Raw genomic sequence first — 19,428 nt, forward strand, 5'->3', positions numbered from 1 at the left:
CTACAAAGTGCTATAAGTTAATGTCTCTCTTTTACACATTCACACACATGAATTAACATTAAATCTTAAATGTAAATTTCTTAATCATTTTAATTAAGCTACAAAATGAGCAGTCTTGCAGAAGAAAATGCAATTTGGATGATTTATTACTCATTTTATTTATGAGTCAAAAAATGCAGCTATATTTTGAAAATGAAAAAGCATTTCAATTAATCCATTTTAATTTGAATTATAGAACAGATTCGCCTCCATAGTCACACACACACCTGCAGAAGATTGGCAATCAGTGGCTGCTGATAAAACCCTGCTCTCCACGCTACCTGCTGCCAGATGATTGTATCCACGTGGTCAGCGTTTAGCTGGCCGGCTTTGTTCCGAGGGCGAAGAGCTCACAGCTGGGACTGGTGATAGTCAGGCGCTCCGACAGGCAGGCAATGAAATGAGCACAAACACAAGCAGGCAGGCAAAATGACTTAGGCAAACTGTGGCAGAAAGATACACAGGTCAGGATAACTATACAAGCTAATTACTCAGGAGAAAAGTACAAAACAATGAGTGAACCAGTATATCCAACTAACTACCGCTCTGGTTGATAGTGCGATCTGGTGATGAGTGGCTGGAAATCCAGAGGCTTTATGGAGTGGGTCAGATAGTTGAAATAGGTTTCACCTGACACTGCCTGCAGGAGAGAGTTAGCTATGCCCACACACAGAGAACATAGACAGGGGAGGGGGAAACAAGAGGATCAGACAGAAAACGGGGAAACAGACGACAAACAAAGGAGAAGGAGGGGCTGCAATGGTGTGAGTCATAACACCTGCAGAGCTCTGGCAGCTTTTTGACTAAAGGTTTAATAAAGTCAGAATACTCACAATAAAGTCAGAATGAAGTGAGAATCATGGGCAAACTCCCTGTAAGGAACCAACTTCAGTGAGAGAGTGACTGTCATCACATGCAGGAGGGGAGACACATAAAACAATGAAGATGTCAGATTTGTTGGGGTTTCTGAGTGTTCGAGGGGTCCCAGAGGAAAGCATTGCAGTAATGGAAGAGCAAAAATTGAGTGAAAAAGAAATATATGTTGGTTTGGTGCCTGGCGTTCGTACTGCTCCTTTATATTTCCATACATAAGGACCAAGGTATGTTTTAACCATTTGGTTTTTTTTTGGTATAAATGACACATTCAGAAACCAGAAACAGGTTGTTTTTTTTGTTTTTTTTGTTTTTCTAATTTACAGCAAAAAACAGAAATCACCAATTCGGCTCGATTTCTTGTTTTTTTGTACATACAGACAAAACAAATTTACCACTCAACATTTCGTTTCCATTGGTGGGTGGGCCTTCGGTACCCCATTGCCTCTGATTGGCTAGTGTGCTCTATCAATTATATTTGTGCTGTTCTCTTCAAAATAAAGGTTCTCGCGTACGTCTCGGCCTTTGGACAGTGCAATGTTAACACAAATATATTGCGGCAGACAGACCAGACTACGTCATGATCACAGACCATGTGATCATAACGTGATCATTCTATGCTTCGACCATACTTCTATACTTCAAAACATTAACAAACATAAACATATTAGGACAGAACATGTCCACAGACCTCCAGGTACATCATGTTCAGGCACTTGTAGTCATGCATGTCTTCTGACAATGTCTATTAGGTCCATAGTCCCATTTTGAAAATATGCCAGTTCATTATTAACAGTGCTGTCAAAGAGCTCAGAAATGTCTGAATAGTGCCATGTAAACTCTTGTTCAGCTGCTGCCTGGTGCTGCACTGTGTAAAATGGGTTTCTGCCAAAAACTGATGCTCGTGTCAAAGAGGAACTCACTTCCTGGTCATAGCTGTCTGCAGCCTCCAGCGCCTCGGGCAAAAGATCTGCTTTGGGCATCCACCCAGATACAGTTGATTGGGGATACCCTAGCCTAAATGGAATAAGCAAATCAAAGCAAATCATCAAGGGCTATGATTTATGAAACATGAGTTACATGTCATCATGCGTAACTATGCACCTCAAGTAATGTGCAATCCTGGACTGCGCAATGTTGGAAAATTCAGATCTCACAGCATCTTTACCAAATATCAAGTAATGTCTGTTTATAAAATGTCTCACGTATCAATGTGAATCAGATACAAAGTTAAGTTTTAGCTATGGTTACTACTTTGTTGTTACTACTACTACTTAGGGTGGTTATTTGTAGGTTTGATGTGACTAAATACTTCACCAGTGCTAAATTTGTCACCTTGACTGTATGTTTGAGACTACAGCTATTATACTGTGTGTAAATGCACAGTGCACATCATTTAGTAATTGTAGCTCTTAAGCAGTGATGGACTGGGAACAAAAAACGGCCCTGGTATTTTCACCCACCAGCGGCCCACGAAAGGGGGGTGCGCGCGCCCATGCGCAATTTTTGACGCACGTAAAGAACAGGCACTTTTGATAGCCCCGGTGATAGTAAACGTAAATTCCCAAGCTATAAACAACTACACCCCAATACATAAAACACAGGAATAAATCATCAGAGCCAGCCGCTCCATAATACAAACGTGTCTTACCGTCACGCAGTCATCCATGTCTACCTCTTCATCCTCCTCTTGCTCATATTCCTCACCGTCCTGTCTTTCTCCCTGGTGTGCTGGTGCTAACAGTATTAGCGCTAGTGCTAGCTGAAGTTGCACTCGATTTTAAAAACAAATCAGTCGGTTTGCAGCATTTTTCACCGTCAACCAACAGTGCTCTCTGAGATTTCTCTCATTTTCTCCACTCCCACCTTGTGTCGCTTGATACCTCGATTCATTTTTTAGCTAGCTTGAACTCAGTCAACTTCCAAGTTCCAACCTCCAACTTCCAACAACCACACGCAGACGGTCCACTCAATTCAGTCTTGAAATTCCCAGAAGGCATTGCTTCATTTTAACTTTTGCAAACAACTATTCAAATACAAAAATGCAGGTAGATTTGTTTTATTTCAAACCATGCACGTTTTTGAACATCTGAATAAGACATTTCGCTACAAAACAATGCAGAGTGATATAAAAGTTTGTGACTGTAGAGGGTAACCATGACTGTGATATAGAGACTCGTATGTGGCATATAAATACTCATTAGATCTTTATGTTATTTAGGGTATAGGATATGGAGAAATTTGGCTTCACTTCAGCTAAAAAACTTTATTGACACTTGAAACAGCCGGGAGAAACAAGCTTGGGACCACTCTGAGATTTGTCGGCTGCCTTCACCTCTGCCTTATGTTTTATTATTCTTATTTATTCATTTATTGATTTGCGGCTGCCTTTTGACGCAGCCGCACTGCTTTATTTATTTATTTATTTAGTTATTTAGCCTATTTGTTCATTTGTGGCCGCCTATTGATGCAGCCGCTCCGCTTTATGTTTATTAATGTAATTAATTAATTATTTATTTGTGATGCGGCTGGCAGCCGCAGTGGCATTTGCCCACATTGCCCAATGGCCAGTCCGTCCCTGCTCTTAAGGAAAGACTAGAATCCAAATAACTTAATTTAGAATACTGAATGTCTCACATTTTGTAATTGTTACGTGCATGATTCTTTTTTATGTAGCACTCATTTAGGCCTCCCCCTCCCTCTTTTTGCTAGTGCTATAGAAAAAACGTTTTATTTTGTAGTAGTTGTCCCCTTGTGTTCTGTTTGTTCATGTTTACTTCCTGTCTACTTCCTGTCTTTGTCCTTTTTCCTTTTTCCCCACCTGTGTGATTGCTGCATCTGCCCTCTTGTGCCTCATGTGTCCTGTTGTCTTGTTTGTCTTTCCCTGCCTCCTGGTGTGTTTCTCACCTATCACCTATCAACCTGTTCTCAGTCTCCCCTCACCTGATCTTCTCCTCGCTCTCTCCACCTGTTCCTCATTTCCCTCGTTTGTGTTTGTATTTAAGCCTTGTTTTCTGTTCTGTCTTTGTTGAGTCATTGTCGTTTCTGGTGTTTGCGGAGTTAATTTGTTCCCTGTGGTAGTTTTAGTTATAGTTATAGTTATAGTCAGTATGAGTAGTGGTTTTGTTTGTTTAAAGTCTTGTGGGGTTTTTTCCTTTTGCTGAGCCGTCCTGTGTTTTTAGAATAGAATAGAATAGAATCCTTATTCAGTGCAAAAAACATCTACTGAGGTAGTAGGTGCATAAATAAATACTTAAATAAAAACTACTGTATGCATATTAATGCTAAAAACGAGGGCTGTCAAACGATTAATTTTTTTAATCGCATTTTGTCCATAGTTAACTCGCGATTAATCGCAATTTTTTTGGGGCACATTTCTTTCTCTTCTAAATGTAGCTTAATGTATTTTTGTCATGTTCTTAATACCTTTAAAACATAAGAACGGGCAAATATGCTTGCTTTATAAAAATGTTTATTCAACACTTCAAATCATGCAGGAAAATAAAAGGCTCAAAAAATATCCCCTCACCCTTAATGGGATCAAAACATGGTGATGTCTGCTTTTGGCAAGGGGTTGTTTGGCTTGCAAATGATATTTGAGACTCAACGTACTTCAATGGTAACTCATTTCATGTCGACAGTACATGCAGATAACCTTTGTCCTATCGACCGAACCATCTGGCAGTGTTTTGAAAGTGAATTTGCCGTTCGTAAGTCCTTTCTCCATTTACTTTCACTTTCGCTTTTCAGTCCACCGTGTTTTCCCCGAACGTCAACCCTGCTTCTTCTTCTTCTGACTGCCTGTCTTATTCTTCTGCCGCCCTCTGGATCAAGACTACAGGTGCCACCGACGGCCGTAAATCATACAATGCACGTTTCTCTTTTTTTTTCTTTTCTTTTTTTTGTAATACCGAACGTTAATCGCGTGTTAAAAAAATTAACAGCGTTAAGAGGATGTTGCGTTATCAACGCGTTATTAAGTTAACTTTGACAGCCCTACTAAAAACACATAGGAGACACACCCATACATCCACATTCAACCATTGCACATAGCCCTTGGTAAGTGTAAGTGGTGAGATCTATGCTTTAGTAGCACTATTCAGTGCACTTATGGCTGTTAGATAAAAACTGTTTTGTAGTCTGTTCTTGTTTTCATGGACCTGTATCTCCTGCCTGATGGCAGTAGCTTGAACAGTTCGTGACCAGGATGTGATGAGTCCTGTATGGTGGTTTTGGCCTTTTTGAGGCAGTGGGAACTGTGAAGTTCTTCCAGAGAGGGGAGAGGGCAGCCAATTATTTTCTGTGCTGCCTTTGTGACCCCCTGGAGCTTTTTCCTCTGTGCCACAGTGCAGCTTGAAAACCACACACAGAGACCGTATGACAGGATGCTCTCAATTGAGCAGCGATAGAAGGACACCAGCAGTTTTTGGGGGATGTTGTTCCTTCTGAGAACTCTCAGGAAGTAAAGTCTCTGCTGGGCCTTCTTCACTAGCTCATTTGTGTGGACGCAGCAGGTCAGGTCCTCCATGATGTTGACTCCCAGGAAGCGGAAGTCAGGGGACCCTCTTCACAGGTCCCACCTATGAGCAGCTGCTGAATGTCTGTTTTCTTCCTCCTGAAGTCCAGGATGAGCTTCTTGGTCTTTGATGTGTTGAGGAGCAAGTTGTTAACTCTTCACCACACCGCCAATCGCTCCACCTCGTCTCTATTGTTGGACTCATCCCCCCTCAAGAGGAGCCCCACTACTGTGGTGTCATAGGCAAATTTGACGAAGGTGTTGCTGTGGTGAGCGGGGGTGCAGTCATGGGTGTAGAGGGTATAGAGCAGGGGACTCGGCACGCAGCCCTGCGGGGAGCCAGTGCTGAGGCTGAGGGCCGTGGATGTATGGGGGCCCACTCTTACCCTCTGAGTGCGGTCCGCCAGAAAGTCCTTAAAGTCCGTGTAAAGCAGAAATAAATTTGTGTTATGAGTTTGTCCCACCACAGAAACATGTGTCATTGACCACTGAGCCAAATTTGAAAGATTAAAAAAATTGCCAAGTATATAAAATTAGGTTTCAAAATCATGGGAAAACAAGCACTTCTCTATGTAGCCTCCTCCATGTACTGTACAAGGACGTAACCTACAGTAACAATGGAAGCTAGCAGCATCATCGGACGGACCCAGCCCGACCTGTTTGAACCATCAGAGCCAACTGACTCTGAGTCAGACAATGATGGTGCTCAGCCTCGTTCCTCACAGTCCATGTTTTACACTACACACAAAAGTAAAACCCCAGTCTACGTATAATTCCTTGTCATAGCTATATTGGTGCACATACAATATTACATGTAGATTATCACTGTGCTGTCAGATGGACTCTGCTCAGGGAATGAGGCCAAATCATGTCATGATTAAATGCAATAACATTTGCTAACAATACATGGGCATGACAGGATGCACAATGTAAAATCACTTTCAGGATTTGCACCTTCAGCAAAATGCATTTAATTGCCCAAATGTACAATATTTATAACATACATAAGCACACACTTACGCCTAGAGGTTAGATCTGGCCCAAAAAAAAATCAAACCCGACCTGACCCGAGCCGAGCCCGTGCAGTGATGCCGGTAACACGTTACTCTAATCTGACCTTTTTTCAGTGAGGAGTAATCTAACGCGGTAATATTTCAATTACAATTATTTTTGTCATTTTCCTTAGTAAAAATATATATTTTTGCTTTCTTCTTGCGTCTCAGGGAGTGACGTCACGTATGCGAGGATTCACGTTGTCAGCACGAAGACACTTCCGTGTAAAACCACGCAGCGGCACAAACAACATGGAGGGAGGAGAGAGATGCGCCTTTTGTAGCTGGAAATACAGTCATTATTTTGAGTTATTAAAAAAAAAACACACTCATACAAATGCTTGATCAAGGGCCGGTGTTTCGGATTAACACGCGTCCATGTTAACTGGCGACCGTGAGCCGAATGCATCTGTGGTCGCCGTAGCTACAACAGATGTTGAAAACGGGAAGAGAAGACGTAGCTGTCCTCGGATATGCCTCTTTGTTCAGGTTTTCTCTGTCCAAAACATACCTGATGCGTGTTCGGTCTCCTGTTTGAGTAAGTGTGTTTCTAACCCTCAGTCACTGTGTTGTTGCTGGTTGTTATGGAAAACGTTGTAAACAGGACAAGGGAGAGTTGCTCTTCCTGTGAATGTCTATCTCTAATAAACCTTTATTAAATACATGTACCCGTCTTTGCTGTCTGTTTGAGTAAACATGCATCACGAACTATGGAACTCTTTGAAACGAAAAATAAAATAATAATAATAACGTACGAGACTCAAACTCGTACTCAGTGAGGGAAAAAAAACACTACAACGCAGCAATTAACCCATTAAACCAACGGAGCCACAAAACAATCGGGCGATATAAGCTATTTCACAGCCACAAAGAGGCTGTTCACCGTGTCTGTACTGTTATAGCTCATAACACGAATAAGCGGCCGTTCGAAACATTTTCCCCCCTAAAGTTAAGCAATTTATGTTAGTGTCTGCAAGATAATGTTATAGGCCACTTTAAATGTGTGCAACAAAAGCCCAAAGTATGCAACAATGGGACAATATCAAAATCAGTGAAATTAGCCACAGTCAGTTTCCATCATTCAAGCTATTTTTTGTCTTTAATATAATAATACATTCAAATTACATAGCACCTTTCAGGAGACCCAAGGGGAACCAACACACACACACACACACACCCCCAGAGAGAAAGAAAATTCAATGTTCGTTAAAACATTCCTTTGTTGTTTTTGTGATTTATTTTCAAAAAAGTCACAACAGTTGAGATAGCGTCAGACTCTTTTACATTTAGCAGATGCTGTTTTCCAAAGCAACTTACAATAAGCAAATTTGTCATTTTGACATTGGTGGAGTTTGTTCCACCACTGAGGTGCCAGAACACTCGTGGTGTCGCTGAGAGATGTAGTTTTCTCTGAGCAATGGTGGTACTAGCTGGCCAGCCTATGTAGGGCAGCAATGAGGGTGGAGTTGGTGGAGCTTTACTTGCAGCCAGGACACAGGAACAACTGCTGCAAGCTAGGGTCCCCAACACAAACCATATGAAACCATAGGTGGAACCATTTTGAGAGAAATTACATCCACACTTTATGTTAAGAACTATAGTCTTCCTACCCAGTTATCCACAGGCATCTCTGAAGGGCCTCCTTCTCTTGTGTCTCTCCTTCCGCAGACGCGGCACAAATCTGCCATGTTGTCTATCAACAGACATGTCAATTTCACACTGGTTCAAGTGTATGCAGATTTCAGCTAGGCTGATAAAATGATTGAATCTTACCAGACTGGTTCATTAGGGCAAGGGCCATTTCCCTTCTGATGTGGTCTATTCCCATTTTGTCAACGGGAAAAAGGATTGGTTCCCCTTTCAGCAGAAGCTCTGCAATCTTAAAGCACATGTTACCGTCAGTGCAACTCAGTTCACACATTTAAATACTTCATCAGGGTACATAATCTTACTTTGCAAATTATTACTCCACATGATGTGGAATCTTGCTGGCGGGGATGTGCAACTGTATGGCAGGTCCAACGAGAGAAGTTTTTTCCGCATGAAGGCCCTAAAGCAAAAAGGGAAGAAAACTGTTACGTTTGAAACTTGCACAACAGAATCCATTTAACATACTTTAAATGCACAATAAATCCTGATTTACTGACCTTGTTGAATCCCTGCACTGTTTTATTTGATTTTCTGTGGCTCCGAATGGATCAACAAAGGGTCTCTCGCTTGGATACATTGTCTTTTACAGATAGGATACCTCAATGCACTCGAATTGACTTGTGTCTATCGATTTAAATGGCACTCATCTAACTAAACTTACGACTAACATCCAATGTTGATCCTTGCAGACGGCCCCAATTAGGACATGCCACTCCAACACATCCAGCTGCAAGTGAGAATTTAAGATTCAAGATGTGCTATTGTAGTGAACACCTTTGAAAAACAACCATTATTCTCACCATTCTCATCCCCCTTGATGTTTGATTCCATATGGCCGTCATCTCTATGAATCGATCAGGATTGTTTTTTCATCAAAAGTGTGAGGTAACCATTTATGATATGCACAAATCATATTTCAATAATTAACTTGCATATCAAGGAGGGAAAATCTGAAACTACTCACAAACTCACCTCACACACCAATTCCCTCCCAGGTGCCAGGCTTATGAGGTCTGCCGTATATAGCTGATAAGGCCCCACCTTGGCCCACAGAAGCTGCCCCTTGCACCTCCATATATGGTCGTGTGCTGGAAATATAAAACAATAAAGTAATTTCAAAGCATATATAGTGTTATTATACCATGTGAGATTACTGAACAGAAAGTACCATTGTGGATAGGTCGACCCTCTGGTGACCCGGCTGCTTGAGGGACACAGGTCACAGGCATGTGGGGGCTGGCGGGGCAAGCCAGAGGAGAGCCGCTACCTTTACGGAGCTTTGATGGAATTCTCTCGTCTGGCTCGATGTAATGAGCCAGCTGGTCCATGTTGGCCACAAGTTTGCCAGTTTTGCTGGCCAAACTCACATGTTTGCCCTTAATCCCCGTCACTGTGAATGGCCCCAGCATATCTGGAGCCATTTTGCCTCCCTTCCTCTGTTGTTGCCTGATGTTCTGTTTGAGTACAATATCACCAATTTGGAAATTGTCATCTGTGCCCTGGGCCAATTTCTGTTTAGTGATTTTTTGGTGGCTTTTAAGCACGTTATCTAGTTAACATGGATGCGTGTTAATCTGATGCGTGTTAATCCGAAACATGCGTGTTAATCCGAAACACCAGCACGACCCTGCCCGGGTCGGGCTCGGGCAGAGATTCTAAACTCTACTAGCACTCTCTGGCGGGCACGTAATGCCAGATGAGAGACCTGTTGTCGGCGAGACGGTCGCAGGCAGGCACGTAATGCCGGATGAGAGACCTGTTGTCGGCGGGACGGTCGCAGGCGGCGGAGATGAGAACATGCGCTGTCGGCGGGATGGGAGGATGCAAGCCGGGGACAAGAGGGTCCGTTCGGCCCCACTGACCAGCGTCAACGGACTCTTCAGATATCCAGACTTTACCTGGTTGCTGTAAAAATCGGGGGTAAAGTGGACACTGCAGAGACGGGTGATGGTGGTGATTTTAAACCCTCCACAGTAGTTCGTCCCCACGACCCTGACGAAAAAGCGGAAGAAAACGGAACGGAACAGTAGCTGGTCTTGACAAAATCAATCCACCGTTTCCTTACGTTGTCGTCCTTAGGAAACTAAGCTAACAGTGCCGTTTCCCTGCACACTGTGGCATCCAGGAAAGATGCAGAGTGATGTGGAGGAGACATGACTGTTTAGCTGACTGGTTGACTGATTAGCTAGCTGCAAACTACTCTAATGGGGCGTTCAGACTGAACGCAACAGACGCGAATACAATCGCTTCAGGCGCTTCATTCGCGCCGCGTGATCATTTTGGACTATTCGCTTCATTCGCGTCAATCGCGTCATTCGCGCTTGCCCGGTCATTTTGAACCAGTATTTCTCAACCCGCTGTCTTTCCACGTCTATCATGGCTGATATCACCACTGTTGCTGCACTGTACCTGCTGTACAAGTCCCAGAAACGCCGGAAAACCACCCGCCGTCGTGTCTGGATTCATGAAGTCCTCCGGAGACGCATGAAGCTGGGGGAATTTCACTGTCTCCTCCAGGAGCTCCGTCTGGATGACGACCGGTTCCAGCGGTACCTCAGGCTGACCGGAGCCCAGTTCGAGGACCTGTTAGCTCGGGTCGGTGCCAGGATCTCCCGCCTGGACACCAACTACAGGCGCTCCATCTCAGCTGCAGAGCGCCTGTCCATCTGTCTGAGGTGAGTTGCGGTGTCGTACAGCACCAGGTGCCCACACACAGCTACAATTAGCTTCTCCTCCATCGTTGCTCTGAGCAACCGTAAACAACCGTACATGAGGAAACTGACGTCGTCGGCGCTGATTGGATGTCGCGGCGCGATGCCGCCTGAAAAGTTGGATATTTTCAACTTTATTTGCGCCGCGCCAGACGCTTCAGATGCTTCATTCGCGCCGCTGCAGACGCGCCAGACACTTCAGACGCTTCATTCGGGCCGCGCCAGACGCTCCATTCGCGCCGCCGTCACCTGAATCGCGTGTCATCGCGCCATTTACATTGATTTTCAATGTAGAGTTGCCGCTCCATTCGCATCTATCTCGTTCGGTCTGAACGCCCCATAAGAGATGCTATCCAAGACTCGAAAGCAAGCGGAAAAACCACTGAAGCTAATGCGCTGAATGTATTTATACCGCTTCCGCAGCAGGGTGGGGTTTATGCAAATCATGGCCGCGTTACGTAACATCTGACCTGCCCATTAAATCCTGAACACAGAAATTTTGAAACACAGTTTGTGAGCCTAGCTCTAAAATGAAATTCTAAATGGTTGAATGGCTTTTTACATGTTTTAAGGAAATACATTTATGACCTTTTTAACGTGTTTAGAAGAAAATGGCTAAATTTGCTTTACACAGACTTTAACCCTTAAGAGCCTGTGGTATAATTGGCCGTTTTTGACTATTTTTGATTTTACCATTATATTTCACCTTAAACTATTTAGCTTGCCTTGTTTGATGTCATTATTTTCAGCACAACCTCACATGTGTGACTGTACAGTTATTTCTTTCATTTTGACATATTGTATTAACACAATGTAATGTAATGTAAGGTCCCTTGCAAATAAGTCTTTATCTGCCAGGATTTTATCATGGCAAACAATATTTTTTTTTTATCATCACAGAGTCCTGGATTAATCGGGATGAATGTGTCCCCTCATTGAGTCTTCCCCCCCAGATTATCTATTTTTCCACCAGTCTAGAATGACAGGCCGAGGGGGGGGGGGCTTGCAGTAATACTCAGAAATGATTTTAACTGTTCTCAAGTCCCGCTTGGCCGCTTCTCTACCTTTCAGTGTCTTAGCTGTATTTTAATGATAAAATTACCTATTCTATGTGTTTTAATTTACCGACCCCCTAAATGGTTTCTGTGTGGATTAAGTGAATTTGGTTGACTTTGTCATCTCCGATCACAAGGCAGTGCTTTTCCAGGTTGCGCTCCTGTCTCCTGACCCCAAACCCCCCACACTAATTCACTCCCGCCTCCTAAATTCACTGTCTGTTCCTCGTTTCAGCCAAGCCTTTATGTCGTCAAGCACGATTCTTAATGCAGGTGAACTACACGGCCTCACAATAGATGATCTTGTAAATGGTTTTAACAGCTCTTGCACAAATATTTTAGACTCTATAGCTCCAGTCAGACTCAAAAAGCTGAAACCAAATTCTCTGCCTTGGCTGAACGAAGGACTAAGAATTTTAAAGAGACGATGCAGGGTGGCAGAGAGAAAATGGAAAAAGGACAAACTCAGTGTCTCTCTTGCTTCTCTCAAAGAGCTAATGTTCACTTATCAGTTTACAATCAGAGAAGCAAGAAACAACTATTTTTCTGAGTTGATTGCCAAGCAGGGTCATAATCCCAGAATTCTTTTTAAAAACAGTTAACTCTGTGGTTGGTCCCTCACCCAGCCAGCCAGTTGAATCCTTCCCAGACAAATGTGAAGAATTTTTTAATCACTTCGTTAAAAAAAAGTGGAGATTTGGCAGAATAGTACTGAGACTGCACTAGTCAAAGTCGCCAATGACTTACTGCCGACTCAGGCCTCTATTCAGTATTAATTCTCCTTGACCTCAGCTCAACTTTTGACACAGTGGGCCATAATGAGTCCCTTTTTGAGGCTCCTGCTTGAAAATGACATGCTCAGAATAAATAGGGTATATCTCTGTAATTACAAGCTTTTTGTGCATTATCTTGGTATCACTAATAAAGGTAACACTTGTGAGATTCCATCAGACGCGTAAGCATCACTATTGATGCAACTGTGTCAGAGTAAATGTAGATGGAACAAAGCATAAATGGAAGAATTTCTTCCCTCGCCTAAAAAAAAATAATTTTATAGTAAATATTAGAGATGCACCGATCGATCGGCAACCGATCGCAATCGGCCGATAATGCCCCTATCGGTTTTGATCGGAGTTCTCAAAATAGATCACATCAGGCCGATCAGATGACGTTTAAGTATAAAGACAGTGCATTAACTGCATCCATGAATTTCATGGCCGCCGTTGCCCCGCGCCACAGTGGCCTCTGTGCCCCTGGCCCGGTCAGTGTAGTGAGCTTGCCCTGAAGGTGGAGTCTCATCATCACGATGATCTCACGTGAAAGCCTCTCAAACAGCAGCAGCGTCTCAAAACAGAAGAACGAAACTTACAGCGAGCGAGCGCAGCGTAACGATGATACGTAACTGACTTATGTGGTAGGATTTAGTCCGGTAAAGTTGGAAATATATTCACAGATTCGAACTTCCCGGATCAATAACTCATAAGTGCAACCTTGTTAAAACACAAACGACGGCTCTTTCCTACCGTAGTAAGGTAGACAACGAGCTACTACCGTATGTTAATCAAAACGAGCGTCTGGACATTAACTCTGGTCTGTATGGTCAGCCGTCTGTGAGACGAGGGCGCAGGGACCGTCTACAAAGTGCAACACTGAAAAGAGAAACTACAAAAAATTCAATAACTTCACTATTATTCAGAGTGTAGTGTCACCAAAATCACTCCACACATCAGTGGTCTCCTGCTGGTTATTCTACAATTTTTTGTTTGGGAAAAATGTGCTTTGCCATAATTTGGGGGAATTTCTATTGGGAGAAATATTCAATAACACTAATATTCAGTGTGGTGTCACAAAACTCCCCTCACCCTAACCCCACTTAACAAAAAATACTTTCTAATGTAACTTTAACTTGATTTTGGTATTAAAAAATGTTTTAATACACAATCCATGTCTTATTATAAATTAGGATGTTATGGTATCAGTCTGAAAGGTAAATCAACACATTTTACCCAGTGGCCTTTGTGCCCTGTCATGTGGCCTTGGTGCCCCTGAAAAAAAAGTGAAGGCCAAATGGACTTGCCCCTAAAATGACAAAATTCCCACCCTGACTGCATTCCCACTAGTAAGCTACAGTTACTCTATGTAAGCTGAGTCCAAGTTGTCTCTAAGAGTCTCTAGAGTGTGAAATATTGCACATTGCCTCAGCCTGCAATAAAACGGTGGTCAATTCATGATACTTTCTCATCTCCTAATTTTTATACTTAATAATACAATGTCAATGTTGTGTAAGAAGAATCATTAATTAAATATATGAAAGTTACACACAAGACAACAATATAGAAGAATTTATGGATTTGATGCTGTGATCGGTGATCGGCAATATCGGGATCGGCAGATACTGCTTTTGGTGATCGGTGATCGGCCCCAAAAATCCTGATCGGTGCATCTCTAGTAAATATCCCTTCGAAAATAATGCCACAGTCGCATAAAAACTCGATAAAGCCATGGAACAACATCTGGACATCACCTTTGAGAAATCTGATGCAGCTGAAATAAAGCAGAGAAAAATTATAGCGGTTTTAGTAAAGAAATGACTCGGCGTCCTCAAGTCAAAGAAACCCTACAAAAGGACTACATTTGTCTCCAACAGTAGCAGATTTATTTATTCACTATAATAATACAACAATAACTGTAATAATATAAGAATAACAGTAGGAAAATAGTAATAAAAAATAGTAATAATGTAATAATAATGATGGAAAACAGCATCAACCACAAAGTGCAAAAACAAAAAATTCTGCAAACAACCATTTTCAATCAGACACAAATCATTGGCTTGCACAGCCACAGGTAGAGGCAGCAGGATGTGATATTCAAGCATTTGGCAGCTCGTCATGCCACTGCTCAAAACTGTTTTTTTTTTTGGAGTGAGGCACAGGGGGACATTGCATTTCCTGCAATAAATGGGAGTTTTCATCCTCTTTATGCCGGCGTTCTGGCACCTCTTACAGTACCTCCTACTGTGACTCGCGTCAGTACTGTAATAACGCGGCATGCAGGATGACGCTGGAGCAGACGTGGAGGATGACGCTGGAGCAGATGTGTAGGATGACCCTGGAGCAGACGTGGAGGATGACGCTGCAGCAGACGTGGAGGATGACGCTGGAGCAGATTTGGAGGATGACCCTTCAGTAAATGCCAACATTTCAGTTGCAAGCTGCTCTCTGAAGGCCTTCTGAGTCAGAGCAGGAAGAGACTTCATCCTGCACAACTCCTTGTGCAGCAGGAAAAAGTTGACGATAGCTATGTCCATGAAATGGTAAAAGAAAGTTTTATACCACTTCATAATCTTGTACGGTGTAATATCCGACAAGAGCATCGGAAAGATCAACACCGCCCATGCTCTTATTATAGTCCACAACTGCATCAGGCACAGGCACTGCCTTTGTGCTCCACACCCCACCCTCCTTCACCTTGTGCTGAACAGTCTTTCCACTGAAAGCCTGGTGTAGTGTGGAGCAGAACGTCACCTCCCTAGTGTCCATCCACTTCAGAAACAGCAGTTTGTCGTTCCTGATCCAGCGCATATCCTGATCTGGCCTTTCCTTATGGTCCCACAGCAGGTAATGTGTTTTTGGTGCAGATCTGTGAAGAGGGCAGGACTGGTATAAAAGTTGTCTACATATAAAATGTAGCCACCACCAAGCAGAGAATAAGGCAGTAAGTCCACAACCGAGGAATAGCTCAGACCATGAGCTGTGCTGACATTACTCCTGTCACCCTTCCCCGTGTACACAAAAAGTTCCACATGTAGCCTGTAGCAGAGTCAGCAAGTACAAATAGTTTGTGGTCCCACTGATAGTGGTTTCACACTGGCACGGTTCTGGTTCTGGCACTGGTTCAGTTCTGGAGTCTCAGAACCTTGGTGCTGTCTGGCGAACCAGCCTTCTTTCACACCTGTTTAAGTGGAACCAAAGTGGGAGGACGTCATTCTGCGTCACACAGGCGGAAGTAAACACAGCAACGGCAAAATGGCAGGTCGTGTGGATTATTTACGAGCGTTTGTTTTGTTACTGCAGCTATTTACTCACATCCAACACACCAACATGCACCAACTGATGATGATAAGACGTAGAAGACAATTACGTAAGGCGAATGGTATGTAAAAAGTATATTTATATGTTAGCCTGGCTAACTGTTAGCCTACACCGTATCTAACAAAGCATGGGTGATGCCCAAATTGCCACCAAACACTTTGTTTCTTCTGCCGGACACTGAACATTTTTCTTCTCCATCGTCTTCTCTGCTTTCTTTCCTTCCCCTTCCTGCTTTCCTGCTCGACACGCCCACTGGTGATGTCACGATTCACAAGGAAAGACCAACTATTTTTAGGTTCCGCTGAGAACCAACTTTTTAGGTTCCGAACCAATTATTTTTTCAGTCTGAACGCGCCAGCTGGTTCAAAGTTGCGTTCGGGAACCAGAACCGTGCCGGAGTCCTGCCAGTGTGAAACCGCTAGGCTTGTCCCTCATGTACTGCTTCATTCTGATCCGAGCCTTTGACGCAACCATTCTCTCGTCAATACAAATGTTTTGAGAAGGCTGGAAATGAGCCTTGAGAGTTTTTTTTGCGATTGTTGTCCTCATCTTCTTTTGGGTTGCTGAGGTGCAGCGACCACAAAATTGTTTCAAACCGGTCACGGGACGTCCTCTCAAGAGGGAAGTGAAAGTTATATGGCCATTGTTTCCTCCAATAGTCTTCTCTGTGGTGGACATGCACAAGGCCAGTGAAGACAATGATGCACAAAAACATGTAGAAGTCTTTCACTGTCAGAGTCTTCCACGTGAACTTTCTGCCAGCTTCAATCCTCCTAGCTGCATTGGTATTGGTGTTGTCAATAACTGTCCTGACAACAGATGCACTAAAAAACAACTGGAAGAGTGCCAGAGGGGTCCATTTTATTTTTCATTTAATTTGAAACGCAATAGCCGGGTCTCATACAATGGCTGGGGCTTTGTTTACAAGAACAAATAAAGGTCAGCACCAGAGTGATGACATAACAATGAATTCCACAAAAAAATACTTGAGATTACGTACCTTGAATCAGAGTGCTCAAGCTGTATCAGGCTGTCGTCGTCAGACGATGAGTCCTCAAGAGCAACATTTGCCCAACTGTCCAAAAATATCAACGCCAAAGCTTCTTCTCCGCTGTATATGCCCTTATCACTTGACATTTTGTCAAAGAAGATAAAAGAAATAAAAGCAGCAGAACAGTTAAGCCGTATGTTCTGTGTCAACAGCAGTGGTGTGTCGCCAGCCTCCAGTGCGTCACTGTTCGTTATGAGCTTTCAGTACGACAGAGCCCCTTGAAGCATGACATCTCTTTGGAATAATAAGAGCCAAAAGAATCAAGTTCTGCGCATTTTTTTCAAGTAAACCACACGACTAGCGAATCACAAAGCGATAAGGATGAGTGACACTACGTGACGGACAGGTGCTTTGACCCAATCAGAGCCTTTGAATAGCGGGCTAAGAATGTCAAAGAAGCTGGGAGATGTAGTCCTTCCATTTCAGCAGTTCTTATTTCTGTGGATTATACTTTTCGCTGTGATACTACAAAGGTTACACAGCATTTCTGGTTTTGTTTTTCAAAGGCACTTGTTGTTTTTTGTCATGTTTGGCTGCTGGATCAGTGAAACTTGGTCGTATAGGGATAAAAAAATTGTATCGTTGGAACGTGTGGAGACTCTGCTATCGAGTGGATGCAGTGAAACCATGCTGACATCAGAGCAGCCACTGTGCCTGCTTTATTTGTCTGTGTCACTCGTATTTGTGTTTTCACCTCGTTTTGTAACTGTGTTTGTTGGTCATACGAATGGTTTATATGAGCGTGTAGCAGATATTCTGAGCTTTCTGTGGGTATGCAGCATGTGTGTGTGTGTGCAAGCTACATGATCCTGCTGAGGGGGGTGTTGTTATACTGCCTGATAGCCCCCCGCTGGCGGGGGCTTTTAATCAGCCGTCTGAAAAATTATGTTGGTATCAGTGATGTGGCTCTGGATTGGTTTATCTCCTATCTGTGAAACAGGTCTTTCTTTGTAAGGTTTGGAGAAGCCTCCTCTTCTTTTGCCCCTCTCTTCTGCGGAGTCCCTCAGCGGTCTATTTTGGGTGCCCTCCTATTCACTGTTTACATGCTACCCCTGGGGCAAACCATGCGTAGACACAATATTGATTTCCACTGCTATGCCAATGATACACAGTTTTATGTCCCACTACAGCCTGGTAAAAGTGATGTTTCTCGAATTTTCTCCTGCCTTGCTGAGATAAAAAATTGGATGTCCAAAAATGTTCTGCAGTTGAATGACTCCAAATCAGACATTGTTATAATGAGTCCCTCTGGCCCCAGCACTAGTAACTATACCAATCTCTCCTCTAGTCTTGGCGCCTTATCTAACAATGTTCGAAAAGAGGCTCGCAATCTCGGTGTCATCTTTGACTCAGAATTATCTTTTGATACTCAGGTAACTAAAGTGTTGCAGTCATGCTTTGCCCAACTGAGACAGCTAACAAAGATCATGTCATTCCTGTCCTCTGCTGACTTAGAAAAGGTCATCCATGCTTTTATATCCTCCAGACTGGACTACTGTAACACACTTTACTCTGGTTTCAGCAGGCGAAACATCCAAAGACTGCAGCTGATACAAAATGCTGCTGCTAGGTTTTTAACACGTACTAAGAGATGTGACCACATTACACCAATCCTTGCTTCTCTTCACTGGTTACCTGTGAGTTTTAGAATTGAGTTTAAGATTTTACTGCTTGTTTTTAAAGCCCTGAATGGTCAGGCTCCTGCCTATATTTGTGATCTGCTGACTCCTTATGAGCCTGATCGTCGCCTGAGATCCTCCAGCAGGGCCCTTCTAATGGTTCCAAAATCTCGACTTGTCACTAAAGGTGACCAGGCCTTTGCTGTTCGTGCCCCTCCGCTATGGAACTCCCTGCCTAGAGATCTCAGGCAGGCTAACTCAGTATCCTCTTTTAAATCCCTTCTTAAAACTCACTTTTATCTTATGGCTTTTTCTTAATTGTTGGTATTGTAACTAAATTATTTTATGTTTTATCTTTGTTTGGATTTTTTTAACTCATTATGTTATCTGTTTTATTGTAAAGCATTTTGTAACTCATTTTTGAAAAGTGCTATATAAATAAAGTTATTATTTATTATTATTATGTCGGCAGACCACCTTGGAGATAATTTTTGTTTTTTAATACTTTTGAGCTTCACTGGGGTTAAGGTCTACATTTGGGTCCACTGCCTCGCCACTCTACGAACCATAACCAAATGGCTTAAACTGAAACCTCCTACATTCTTCAGCATGGTGATACGCAATCACCTGTGAGCCAGTCTTAGACAGATTAAACACTAACCTTGGATGCTCTGTGCATTCCAGGTCTAGACCATCCTGTCAAGCCCAATTTGAGCTACCTGACAGGTTAGTGTGGATACAGTATATCGTGTCACGTTGTCTTCCAAG

This window comes from Sparus aurata, chromosome 9 (assembly GCF_900880675.1).
Source record: "Sparus aurata chromosome 9, fSpaAur1.1, whole genome shotgun sequence".
In the NCBI taxonomy this organism is placed as follows: Eukaryota; Metazoa; Chordata; class Actinopteri; order Spariformes; family Sparidae; genus Sparus; species Sparus aurata.